This window comes from Contarinia nasturtii, unplaced genomic scaffold (genome assembly GCF_009176525.2).
Source record: "Contarinia nasturtii isolate CC-2019 unplaced genomic scaffold, AAFC_CNas_1.1 Cnas_scaffold_1037, whole genome shotgun sequence".
NCBI classification, from domain to species: Eukaryota; Metazoa; Arthropoda; class Insecta; order Diptera; family Cecidomyiidae; genus Contarinia; species Contarinia nasturtii.
Window position 1 is genome coordinate 641,618 of NW_022198383.1, and position 13,119 is coordinate 654,736.

A 13,119-nucleotide genomic window follows, 5' to 3' on the forward strand; every position below is an offset into this window, starting at 1 on the left:
TTCTTTCTGTTTAGTGTATGTTAGCGTTGCGCTGAAGATGAACGCTCAGTTGTCGTTCGAAATGCATTCGATTTTCTAATAACAATAAACTAGTTTTGTTTTGCAAATATTTGTTTGTCTGTTATTTTCGATTTTTTGTAGTCAATAAGGAACTTGTACTTTGAATTTTATTATTATACAAGACTACAATCGGCATAAACTTTTTAGTGATTAATTCTAAAAACAATATGAAGAATTATATTTCTTGATATAAAAAAACATCTAATATTGTCTACAAAAGCCTTGTCTGATAGTTTTTAGTAAAAAAAAACTTTTCACAAATAATGTCATCAATTTTTCAATTTTATCGGTTTTCATGGAATATATTTAATTAGCTTTATTAATAATTCAAAACAATAATAAGCGACCAAATCTATACATTCTGTGTTTGTTTGCATCCAAACGCTATAAGTAAAGTTGTCCACTTTGATTTTAATTTTAACTTTTCAAATCAAAAATGATTCAGAAAATGAATGAATTCTATTTCGAACAAAAATTGATGATTTATCTTTTAAAATATTTGATTGCAAAACAATAAAAAAAATCATCACGTCGAATGCAAAAAAGTCAGTCGTGCCGCATACATACGATTTAAATATGAAATAGTAATGAAAAATGTGGAAATTCTTTAGCGTATAACCGCCAATTGTGTGTATATGTATGAGTTTGCCTTGAAAGTAAGCGTCAATCGAAGACGAAATGACGAAAAAGAGATAACAACGTGTTTATGCGCGGCTGGATTCATTTTGATTGGGTTTTTCATTCGTAATTTAGTTAAAAAAGGAACGTTAAAAACCGGCGGCCGAGAGAGAATGAAAGAGAAAGAGAATAAAAAAGAGCAACATGAAAAAAATGCATCATCAATTATACATCAAGCGACACACAAATACATGCACGCAAAAGCCCAATCGAAAAATTTGCATTGCAATTTTTTTCCCTCTCATCTCTTGTGCGTGTATCTCCGGCTCTTATTTATTCAATATTATTTTCAAAAAGGATGCCGATGCATCCAAATGGAGAGGGAAAGAAAGAGAAAGATCGCGCGCAGCAAAAAACAAATTTGTGAGCGCGCATATAATAAAGCATCGTTTTTTTTCTTCAGATTTCGGTTTGCTTGATACAGAAATGTCACGATGTCATTTACAAATACAAACATTGGTCCGTTTTGCACACACATCGACTGCCGGCAGCAAAATTCGAAATGATAAATCCTTACACGCCGCACTATGTGCATTACATCGCGCACGTATCAGCGAATATTGCGAGACCGAATACAGAAAAAAAAGTCCATCACAACAAAATTCAGAGAGTTAAAGAGGCGACCAAACAACAAAAACAAACATAAAATGACATAAAATAAAATCAACCGCCTTAACGAAAACGCGTAAACTGTGCCTGCTTGCTGCATCGCTATGTTGATCGCTTGTCTCTTTTTGCCGCTCATTCCATTTTACGCTGATTTTCGCCCGGTTTTTGTGTCATCACCAGTTCAGATTCGCATTCAGTTTGTCTCGTTTTCCATTTTTTCGTCTCTCTCTCTCTCTCTCTCTCTCTCTCTCTCCCTCTCTCCCTCGCTCCCTTTGCGATTCATTTCAAATATTTTTATTTGATATAAAATATCATCATCGGATCGGTTGACAATAAATGGCCAAACGAAATTGACTGAATGATGGTGCTGGGCAAGGTAACCGCAAAATTCAATACAAAAATATGCATCTCGCAAACCGAGACACACAAACCGACGACATACAAATATCTATAATATAAAAAAAGGGAAGGACAAAAAAACTGCATCAGCGAAAACCAGTCTGCATCATCTGTGACGGCATTCTTTTGTTTCCGCTTTCAAGTTTTCGACTAATCAATCAATTTTGGCTTCTGTTTAAAATAAATTTGAATGGAATGTCCTTCGTGCATTGGAATGTTTGTAGCCGCTACATTTTGGCTTATGTATATGCGCGCGGTTTTTCAGTGTGCCGTTCAAAATGTTCAAGCCCATTCTAATGTGTCCTGTGAATCCGGGCTTTGATAAAAACTGATTTCGATTTTTGTTGTTGTGAAATTCATCCATCACCGTGCACTGGCAGTCGTCATGATGATTATAAACATTTTGGTTTTTGCATCAGCCAAACGTTTGTCTTTTTTTTAAAGATTCAACATTCCACCTTTTTATGCATCTCTTAGCTTCGCGTTCGCATTGTAGAAATTAACTCAATGAGCGTTAGCGCATCGCATATTCCAACAAATTCCATTGTTCTTTGAACTTTTGACCTTACGACGTAATTTGATAGCCAAATGTATTTTTTTTTTTTAAATTTTGTACATCAGGTTGTGTCTAAAAATGTACACACTTTTTCCATGCTCATTATTGACCATAAAATAAACGTGCAATCCAACGAATCAATTTCGTATGTATGACAATATTTGAATCGATATTCCATTGATAATGCATCAAATGAATTATTATTATTATTGATGCTCAAAACAATAGATTTTCTAATCGAAACGAAATCGAAACGATCACCAAGAGAAAAAAAATAGACACCGAACGATATCCAACAATTCAAGCACATTTATTGTTTACGTTGTTATGGTTTTTCATATTTTGCTTCGGATCAATTTTTTTTATAGTATAGATAAAACTAGACAGGCGAGCGTCTAGCGTTACGTTGTAAATATTGCAAAAGGTCTAAAATGATCATCGCCACATTTCACTGCATTCGTACACATCTGTATGTGAAAGGAAAGTGAAAAAGAGTTCTAAATTGTTTTATCTGACCATAAATAATAATGGAACAGGGTGACTGCGAACTGGTTTTCATTCAAGTCGAATGGATTCCATAGTTTAAAGCCGATTCCACAGAGAGCGGATCCCCCGATGCAGAAATATAATTCGAAATTTTCCTTAGGTTAGAAAAAGTGTGCTTCATGTCATTTTTGCTGACTCCTTCAAAATGCTATCAATTTCGAGAAAAAATCGCCGGACCAATTGTGGTCACCCTATATACGACAAACCATTTGCAATATATTCGTAAATTCAATCGATATGACAATCGTTGTTGTTTTCCCCGACTCTCTCGCACTGGCCAACATTGTTCGACGCGATATCGATGAGAGTGTGTCGTTTAACGACTGTAAATAATGGTCGCGCGATAATAAACGTTTTGTTGTGATTTGGTGTGCTTCATGTCGATAGAGACCGTTTACAATATTAAAACAGCATAATTGCATTTCAACGAAAACGATCAAGAAAGAGTACGTGAACGAGGTGCGCGAAAACAATATAATATTCACTTCTAATTTGGTGATCGCATTTGCGCTCGCGCTCAGCTCTCGATCTATTTTAAAGAAGCGTGAAAAATAATCGAACGAAAATTACCGATGAAACAAAATCTCTTTGCTACAAAATGAAAAAAAAAAAACTCCACCAAGAGAAAAAAAGCAACAAAGAAATGTTAAACAGTGAGGAAAACAAGAGAAATAACAACCTCAGAAACAATTTTATAAAATAACGAATTAAAATGAGAAGGACTGTGCAATAACCAAAGCAATACTGCTTGTTATATATATTTTCAATGCGCGATATTTGTTAAAAGCTACAGAAACAGAACGAAAAAGAGACGGGGAGAGCGAGAAGAAGAGAGAGATAACCCAGTACGGCTACACTCTCGGACGAATAGATCTGTTTGTTTGGTCGAATTGCGTTAAGCAAAAAGAAAGCACAGTAAACAGATTAAAATCTCATTTCTCACTTTGCCTTATTATTACACACGATTTAGTTGCACATGCTCTTTATCCGAAAAAAAATAAAATATATATAAATGTATAACCAATGTGTTTATTTCCTATCTGTGGATTGTCTTGACTTCTTCTGTTTTTTGTTCTCTTATTGATTTTGATTTGGTACTTTACCTCTAATTTAGATCTCTTGAAAGTATTTCGTTTTCGTAACAACTTCTTCATTGTTCGCTTTGTAATTAGATTTAGAAAATATGCACTGTTAAAAATTCGAATATTACAGTCTTTTAAAAGGAGTTTTTTTTCTTCGTTTGAATCGTTCTTATTCTTCCGAAAGTGTGCGGCGGTTTCAATTACGAAATAATTTACCGATTCTACTGGATGCGGCATTTCCATGATGAGAATATAATAGCTAAATAGCTAATGAATTGTTTTTCTTCATTGTTGTTGTTGTTGTCGGTTTTTGGTCAGAGGGCGGCCAAAAAGAAACCACTTGAACAATCCGAAATGGAAAAAAAGATTAAAGTTTGGCGCACAACTTAAAACAAATCCGCTATTCATTCATACAATCCACCTGTGAAACCATTTCGATGCTAACTATTATTTAATAGATCTGAATTTCATCGCGGATAAAAATGCGTAGCGAAAGTTATGAGTAAAACGAGCGGCTTAAAATTGGAATAAGATTTTTGTAATAGATAGTCTTTAGTCCGTATCTCTTTGTCTTCTCCTCCGAATGAATTCAATTAATTTTTTTTTGGTTAAAAATCATCAAAACCATTCAATCATAAATTTGAAGATAATTGACCGTTTCGTTGAACGATATGAATTTCGAATTAACCAAAAACAAGAAATCCACACATAATGTTCAATGAACTTTTCTGCGCGCTCGATGACCAAACCGAATTCTCGGTTTATTTGCAGCGTCTTCGCTGCTCCGAAATTATTTTAATCGTCATTTATGAAATGAGCGCCTAAATCAACGGTTATTATTATTTTCACGCTTCCATTCATTAGATGAAAAAAAAAAACCAACAATACGTCGATTTCAATTTAAAATCGAAATAAATTCAAACATGAAAAGGCATAAAGCACATTCATTTATGTGAAAAACGGTATAATGGCATCACAAGCGATTACAAGCAATGACGATCGAATGTAAAGTTTGAGAATGGATTCTCTCTCCATTCAGTGTCACGAATGGTATTTTTGCATGCGATGCCAGCATTTTTCTCATTTCGACATGCAATTTTATGTGTCGTTCTTTACCGTCTCCGTTCGGTATTCAACGTGTGCGACGACGACGACGACGTCGACCCAACACAATACGCATAGAAAAATAATATGCCCGAAAAGTAAAGAATCTTATATGTTTGCATTCATCTAGATAAGAACGAAACACTTTTCTCGCTCATCTCTTTTGGTCGCTGGCCCATCGAGCAACAAACGACTGGGCAAAAATAAAATCAAATAAAATATATATTAATAAAGTAATGTGTTCATGTGCAAGAGATATGGGCTCCAAACACTTTCTGGTGCACACTCGACTCGATGAGAGAGCATAAGTAGTATGGACGCTCTAACAAAAGTGCTCTTGTGGAATTACGAGAATTTCACCATGAAATAAACGGATGGCAAGCGCATTTGCAGTCGATCTGGACCACTTAAAAGTGCATTGTTGAAGCGTTTTTATTTTGCCTGCTTTTGCCATCTCTCATGCTTGTTGTTATCTCGGTTTTATTATCTATTTCATCCATTTGCGAATATTATGCATATGCATGCATTCATGCCTCGCTGATGCGCAACATTTCTCTCTCTCTCTCGCTCTCTTCTTCACCTTGGCATGTACAAAATTCAAGCGTTCGCTAAAATACTTCTTAATCGCATATTGTTCCCATTCAGTTTTTCTGTTCATTATGCCATTCTTTTTTTTCGGTGTGTGTACGTGCGCGCATTTCGTGTGAGCCATGAAAACATGAAATCATTTAAACGTATTTTGCATAGGACCCCAGCTCAATATCGTTTCAACCTTATTATATTCCCGATATGTCGATTGTATTTTGCGTATCTGCATTACGCGCGCATGCACATCATGAAATTGTGGATTTTTTTTTATTTCGCTCGTATTTCGTTTCAACACCTCGATACAATGTAAGTCTACCTAATTATCTCTGGTATGCGTACTTTGTTGCGTGATTTCCATACAAAAAAAAATCGTTAAGTTCCTTTTTTTCGGTCAATCATTATGATTCAAGATTTGCAGAAGATTTGCTTGCCATCATACAATTAACTTATGAGCTCGTGATAGTACTAGTACCACGAAGTACGTACATTCCACAGGATTCGCCTCTTTAAAATAAATATTGTATATGATAGTTTTTTTCGGATTTCTTTGGCTAGGCAACGTGAATTTGCGAATTTTCAAAACAGAGACTTTCGTCAAATGTGCCCCAGCACTTGCGAGAAAAAGGTAAAAATACAAAAATCAGATAAAATCGAAAAAAATGGTAGCTGAACGCAATTTGAATGAAGATAGAGAGGTAAGTATGTGGCGTAAGAATGATGAGTTAGTTCTTAACACTTGAGTTGTGGTGGAAAATAAGCCTGGAATTTATGCATATTCGTAAAACATAATTGTTCATTCAGATCACATGCAAAAAATCAAGATTTTACAAAGAATTTCTGCTTAAAATATTCACAGAACTGTGAAATGAATGAATATTTTCTTATTTATCCAAAAGATTGCACTTCACAAATTAATTTTAAAATTAAATATTGCATTTGAAAATTTGTTCGAGGAAATTTCCACTCCAGAATACGCGATAGATTTCGAAGTACTTTTGAAAAAATGAAGAAAATCTCTTTGGTCTTGTTCAATGCAAATCGCTAATGTTTAGAAAATTCAAACTTTGAGTAAATACCAAGTAAAATATTCCATAAAATTGCATATTTCACAGTTGGTAAAGCTCGTCAGCAATGTTAATCTTAACACGACTCAGAAATCTCTCTCGTAAGATTTCTTTTTTTTTTATAAAACAGTAAAATTAATCTGCAATGTGTGCAATTTGAGCACGAAAATCGGTTACGTTGTAAATGCTATTCGTGTTCAAATAGTGCGATAATTTGGAGATTAATTGGACAGAATATGGAAAATCGCGGCAATAAAATGCGCGCTTTCGAAATCTGTGCCAGACGCACATATCAATTTTGCATTTTCTCATGGCTATCGATTTTCATGAAAGAAAAAAAAACTTTCGTCTGCTTTTACAAAGACGCTTTTTTTCCATTGAACACACGATGCTCGCTCAAAGTATCACCCAAACGTCACTCATGTATTAAGTAGCGATTTCAACGCCCATCAAATTAATCGACATATATCAATGAAAGTTTGAGTCTTGATTCTTCCTAAAAGAATCGACTTGGCTTGGCAAAACTGGTTGAATTTCAGTGGGGAGTAAAAAAAAGAATCATTTTTGTGCCGGAAAAAGCGTGGCAAAAGTAGTAAAAGTAATAAAAACAATAAATTGAAGCAATGTAACTTGATATAGCATGTGCGAGTGGGTGAGCACGAGTGCGGTAAATAACACAAAAATTGAGAAAGAGGAAAAAGGGCAATGAGAAAAAAAAGTTTCGTAAAATTTATGATTGTTTCACGCAAGTAATAATTATTCGCTACTGTCTGCATATTCGAATCAAGAGAGACAGCGCGCGCGAGAGAAAGATGGAAAATGTACGAAAAATTTGGTGAGCTATCTGACTTTTCACACGTGCATTGTGTTCTTAATTAGAAGCAATATTGCTTGGCCGCTGATGAAAATGCAAACATACTCATTATCTTCTTTCCTTTTTTTGCAATGATACGAACGGCTAAATGGTCAAAATGAAAAAAATTATTATTTTTGCGAAAGAAAAGTCATGAGCATGATTTTCATATGAATCGAGTCAACATTGTGCAAAACCATTTCAACTTCGTTCGCATCTTTATAATAACAGTTGCAGAGAAGAGCTCCAATCGAATATTCGTTCCGAATTGGAATTTTCCTGCAATCCTCGGATGACCTTAATGGAAGCTTTCGAAATTTTTTAACAAATAATAAATATATGAGAAAAATGAAAAACAAACATTTCGAAACGAGAAGCAAAGAAGAGAAAAAACAATCAAACCTATGACGTTAAGGCAACATTTGTTCTACCGTCCATTTTTAAACTGAAAAAAAGACGAGAAGCAGTACACTCCACCACCCAAGAATTCATAATAAAATTTTCTTATTTGTTTGAATCGGTGATGGGGAGCCAGCATCGAGATGTAGAGAGGGAGAAATGGCAAGTTTTCTTATGTAATAAAATTCTCTATTAAATTATTTTTCATAAAAGCAAATACACACACACATCGAACGAACGACAGAATGGAAAATGCGAAACGAGCACACACAAATGTGTGCTTTCTCTCGTTTCGTGCTTGCTGAATATTTGTATATAAAATAAATAAATAAAAGCGGGCGACAGTAGCTTTTATACAATTTAACCGTTACATAAACGAAAATAATATGTAAATATATATAATAATTTTACGATTTTCTTCTTTTCGATCTGGTCGTTTGAACGGCTCATTTTAGCTTTTTTTCTCTTTCTCCCTCTTGCTTGCTCATTCTTTCATTCGTTCGTTCGTTCATGCATCCACCCGCATATGCAATGAGCTCTCCAGTTTTTATCGTTCTCTTTCTACACCGAACATCTCGTCGTGAGAAACATCATTTTATAATACATACATATTTTCCATTTTCAACTTGCCCATATTTTCCATAGGTAGTTAAATTTTTCATGGAAACGCATCTTCTGCTATTGGTTCCCCCGAAGCCAATATACATAAGAGACACAAGGAGCTTTACATCTTTATGCTCTAAAATTGTAACTTAAGTCACGTTGCCGTTTCAACGATTGTCCGTACATATACACACCAAGAAGGGAGCATTCGGTATTTGGGTTGCAAATAAACATCATCCATTCCTTCTTTCCATGTCGTACTGTCTCGCTTGCGCCACCATCACAAAATGTGCTCAAACAATATTCATATGTAACGAGAGAATGGAGGAAAAAGTGAGACAGAGCAAAAGAATAAGAGTGTTTGTGTGTGTGTGTGTGTGGCGCAGCATCATCATCATACACACGGCACGGGGGTCTCAAGGAAAAATATCACAAGAATCTAGAGTGCTATCATTACATTTATTCACAGCATCATCGTTGTCGCCTCTCCATTGCCGCTACAGCAACATTGAGCGAACGAAACAAGGGCGTATATTTGAATATTTTAAACTTTTGTATTACAAAAAGGGGGTGTGAATTTGTATAAAATGCAAAGAAATAAATGACGATGATGATTCATATGGAAAATTTTTATGTGTTGCATTGTACATTATGTACCAGCACCAGCAATAGCAGTCAGCATATCATCAAAAATGTTTTGCGCATTGAGTCCGTTGGCCGCGTTGGATGTTGTTCAATGGCTTCGAAATATAAATGGTGTGCGGAGCAAAAGTATATACATAATAAAATGAAATATTCAGAATTTTCAAGACACGTACAGATTATTTTTCAAACGAAGCGCAAAAAAAAGTGTAGCATAGAAGAAGCATCAGCCAACAACAACAACAACATGTGACACTAGAAAAATCATCATCAACCAAGTGGCTGTGTGACAACAACAGCAACAACTGAAAACATAAACAACAACGACAACAACAGCAGCAACAGCAGCGACAGCGAAGATGAAGAATACGAAAAAAGCTGCCCGAGAGAACATGATATGAAATGAACGACAACGACGCATAAGAATTACGAACGACACTAGAGAAATACAGAGGATAAAAAGATCTTTCTGTCCATTTCCATAGCTGATTCCACAATTCACATTCACACAAACGCGTCCACAATGTATTCGGTGTGCGCTTTCTGTTTCGGTCATGAAATTGCATTACGACCGTGTGTGACAGAGAAAGCGCAAAAAAAAGAAGTAACAAAACAAAAAACGCACAGAGCTGTATTGAGCTTAAAATATTGCTATAGAATATGGTTTATGAATATAAATGCTTATATATTTTATCGCTTGTATCCACTTAAATATTATAGCTCTATCTCCTGCATTTCGAGTACATAGACCATCTCGGGTATAAAACGAAACAATGAATACTTGAGCAAACAAAACTCGGCAGTGAGGAGTGTGAGGGGGAGAGAGAGACGAGGACGTGAAAAAAGATGAAAAGGAACGGAAAAAAGTAGCAATCGGTGGACAAAGTTGGCGGCGAAGGGAAAAAACTGTGTACGATGTTGAAGAAAATCGAATGCGGACGAGGACGACGATGGAATGAAAATGGCAACAAAGCTAGAAAAGGTCTATGTACAGAGCAACAACAACAGCAACAACGGTAGCAGCAGCTCCAACATATCCAGCATAGCATAGTAGGTATAATCTTTATGATTGTCATCGTGCAGCACATCTATGTGTTGTATGAATGTGCTTATCGTGATACGTGTTTGGCTCTTTCGCATTATTTTCATTCTCGTCTCCGTTCGCATTCGGTTGGTGTGTTATCGTTCGCTAGGTGAAATTTTTATGTATTTATGTAAAACTTGGGGGGCAATGCAAACCAAAAATAAAAATACACTCGAAAACTGGATGAAAATGGAAAGGAAAAGAGAGCGAAAAAATTGGAAAATCTTCTCGACAGCACCCAAGCTTCATGATAAAAAGGCTTAGCAATCGAACGCGCATGCTCTTCAACCAATTTAAATGCGACTATTTTTTTTTTCTTCTCTGACTCTTCTCTTTCGAAAATTGTATGCGAATGTATGGGTGCCAGATATTGTGTATGAAAGGAAGTGTCTCTTTTTTCTCAATAAAGCATATCCATGCATACATATTTTCCCTATAAATACGATGCTCTCCATTCTCGTTTGCTAACGTGTGCGCTTTCCCCCCGAAATCCCCCGGAAAATGTATCGTCTATCGTTCAATATGTAACATTCCGTTGTGCTTGTACCATTTTCTTCATTTCGCTCCCTCTTGGTTGTTGCTTTCATTCATTTTCGTTCGATATACGCTTTGCTCATGTACAATGACCTGATATAAAATTCGATGGCATTTTTCATAAAATAAACGCAAAGATATTGCTAACACACAAATATCGAATATGAAAACAAAAAAACACACAAGCTCGACCGCCTTTTTTCCACATTTTCCAATCTCCATCTTTTTTTTATCTGACATGACGTGCGCGCAAACATATATCCGAAAAGAAAAAAACTTTTGATAAATGCGAATTTGGTTCGGTGTTCGTTCGCAAAAATTCCAAGAGGAACTATTAAAATCTATCGCATCACCAACAAACTTACATACACAAAAAAAACAGCAACTATAAATTATAATTTCGATAAATCTTTTGTGCGGAAATTTTCTCATTTTCAGCACGCAATAATCGTAATCTAAAAAATATAATCCTTTTTCGTAGTAAACAATCGTTTTGGGTGAAAATTCTTATGAATTTATTATATTTTTGGGAAGAAAATTATATGTTAATGTCACAGCGTCCGTGAGCCAGACAATTCATCATTATTCCGAATCAATTCGAACGCTCGAGGGTGTAAATGGCGACGTCAATTTCTGATTATAGAGCAACAACAATGTCTATGACAACAACGATCCATATAATTATTGACCGTACAACTAGAAGCGTGCGAAAAGGAAAAACTGACACCACAACCGATAAATACTACACAGACGCATATACACACAAATTGTAGCGATTAAATGTACATTGTCCTCATGGTGGTGTTTCGGGGGGTTTGCTTCTGTGAGGCGCTGGCTCCCTGTATATTGTTTTGGCTTTTTGCTTGATTATATCTTTGCATGTCAATGCGACAAGCCATGCATCACCGAGGGAGCGCGGCGATGCGACGATGTGCCGAAAATACAAACTCGCACAAAAAATTATATTAGGAAAAACGGTAAAAAGGACAACAAAAATAGAGTGACTGGCTAAACAATATTGGTCCATAAATTTTAATGAATTTTTCACCAAAACTCCGGAGAGCCACCAAAAACCCAGCCAAATGAAACGAAAACAAATCATTTTCAACACACATAATTCATATCTTAGTTTTATATGCCGAGAGGATATGATTTGAATTGAGCATGTGTTGCTTTCGTTCATTGGCGTTATCTTTCTCTAACTCATTGTATATATGTGTCTGTGTCTCAGGGAGACATTGAAGAAAACCCGAGTCGGTGCACATCAACATAATTGCTGTGCAATAATATTCCGTAATAATGCTCAAGTTGGTTGTTTGCTGTTATATTGTGTTCGCTGCCATTAAATTCGCACTCAAAGCGCACCAACACTCGCTCCCTTTTCGTCGCCCCGAACGGAACAACAACAAAAATAGCAAATACGGACAAAAAAAAGTAAGATGAATGCTGCAGCAGTTGAAACAGAAGACGAAACGGTGGTTGCTGATTGTATTTGCACAGCAATTATATTCCAACAGAAGAATGATAGTCTCAAAAAAAAAAAAATATAAATCAAGTTTCTTTGCGAATGAGAAAGAGTGAGAGAGAGAGAGAGTGCGAAAGAATTTCGCACTGGAGTCAAAAGCATCGAGAATGAGAGCAAGCGAGACCGAATCAGAATCAAAAGGCTCCGTAGTAAAATTATTAACGATTCAAATAAAGTAACGACAAAACATTTCACAAAAGATAGGTGCTATTTAACATAACCGCGCACATTATAACGCGCCTATCGTAAAACAATATTCTGATTGGATGCACATAAACGGCCCCACCAACGTCTACTTGGCTAACCAACACAACGGCAACCAGCAGAAAAACAAATGGGCAACACACAACCAGTCAACAATATGCTCCACACACAGAGGAGAGCAGTGCGTTTCTGTGAGGCAATAAACACATGCACACACACATTGTCGCGCATATACACCAATACATACGTGCCGCGCGCACTCCAAACTCGCGAAGAGCACATGAGACAGTTTGTTTGTACAAGTGTATAGGTTTTCCACTTTACTGTCTTCTATTCTGTTTTCGGTTGAGTTTTCAACGGCACAGCGATTTAGCGGCGAATTCACACACAATTATATTGTACTCGCCAAACGAATATCGAATGAAAAACACCGAAGACAACACACGATGAAGAAGAAATAAAAGAGCTAAAAAAGAATAACAACATACAACACGCGGCTTATACACAGATGCGAGTCGAGTGAATGAAAAAAAAATCGGCGACACCGAACCACCAATTCTACGCGAGTCAGTACCATTTCACATTTTAA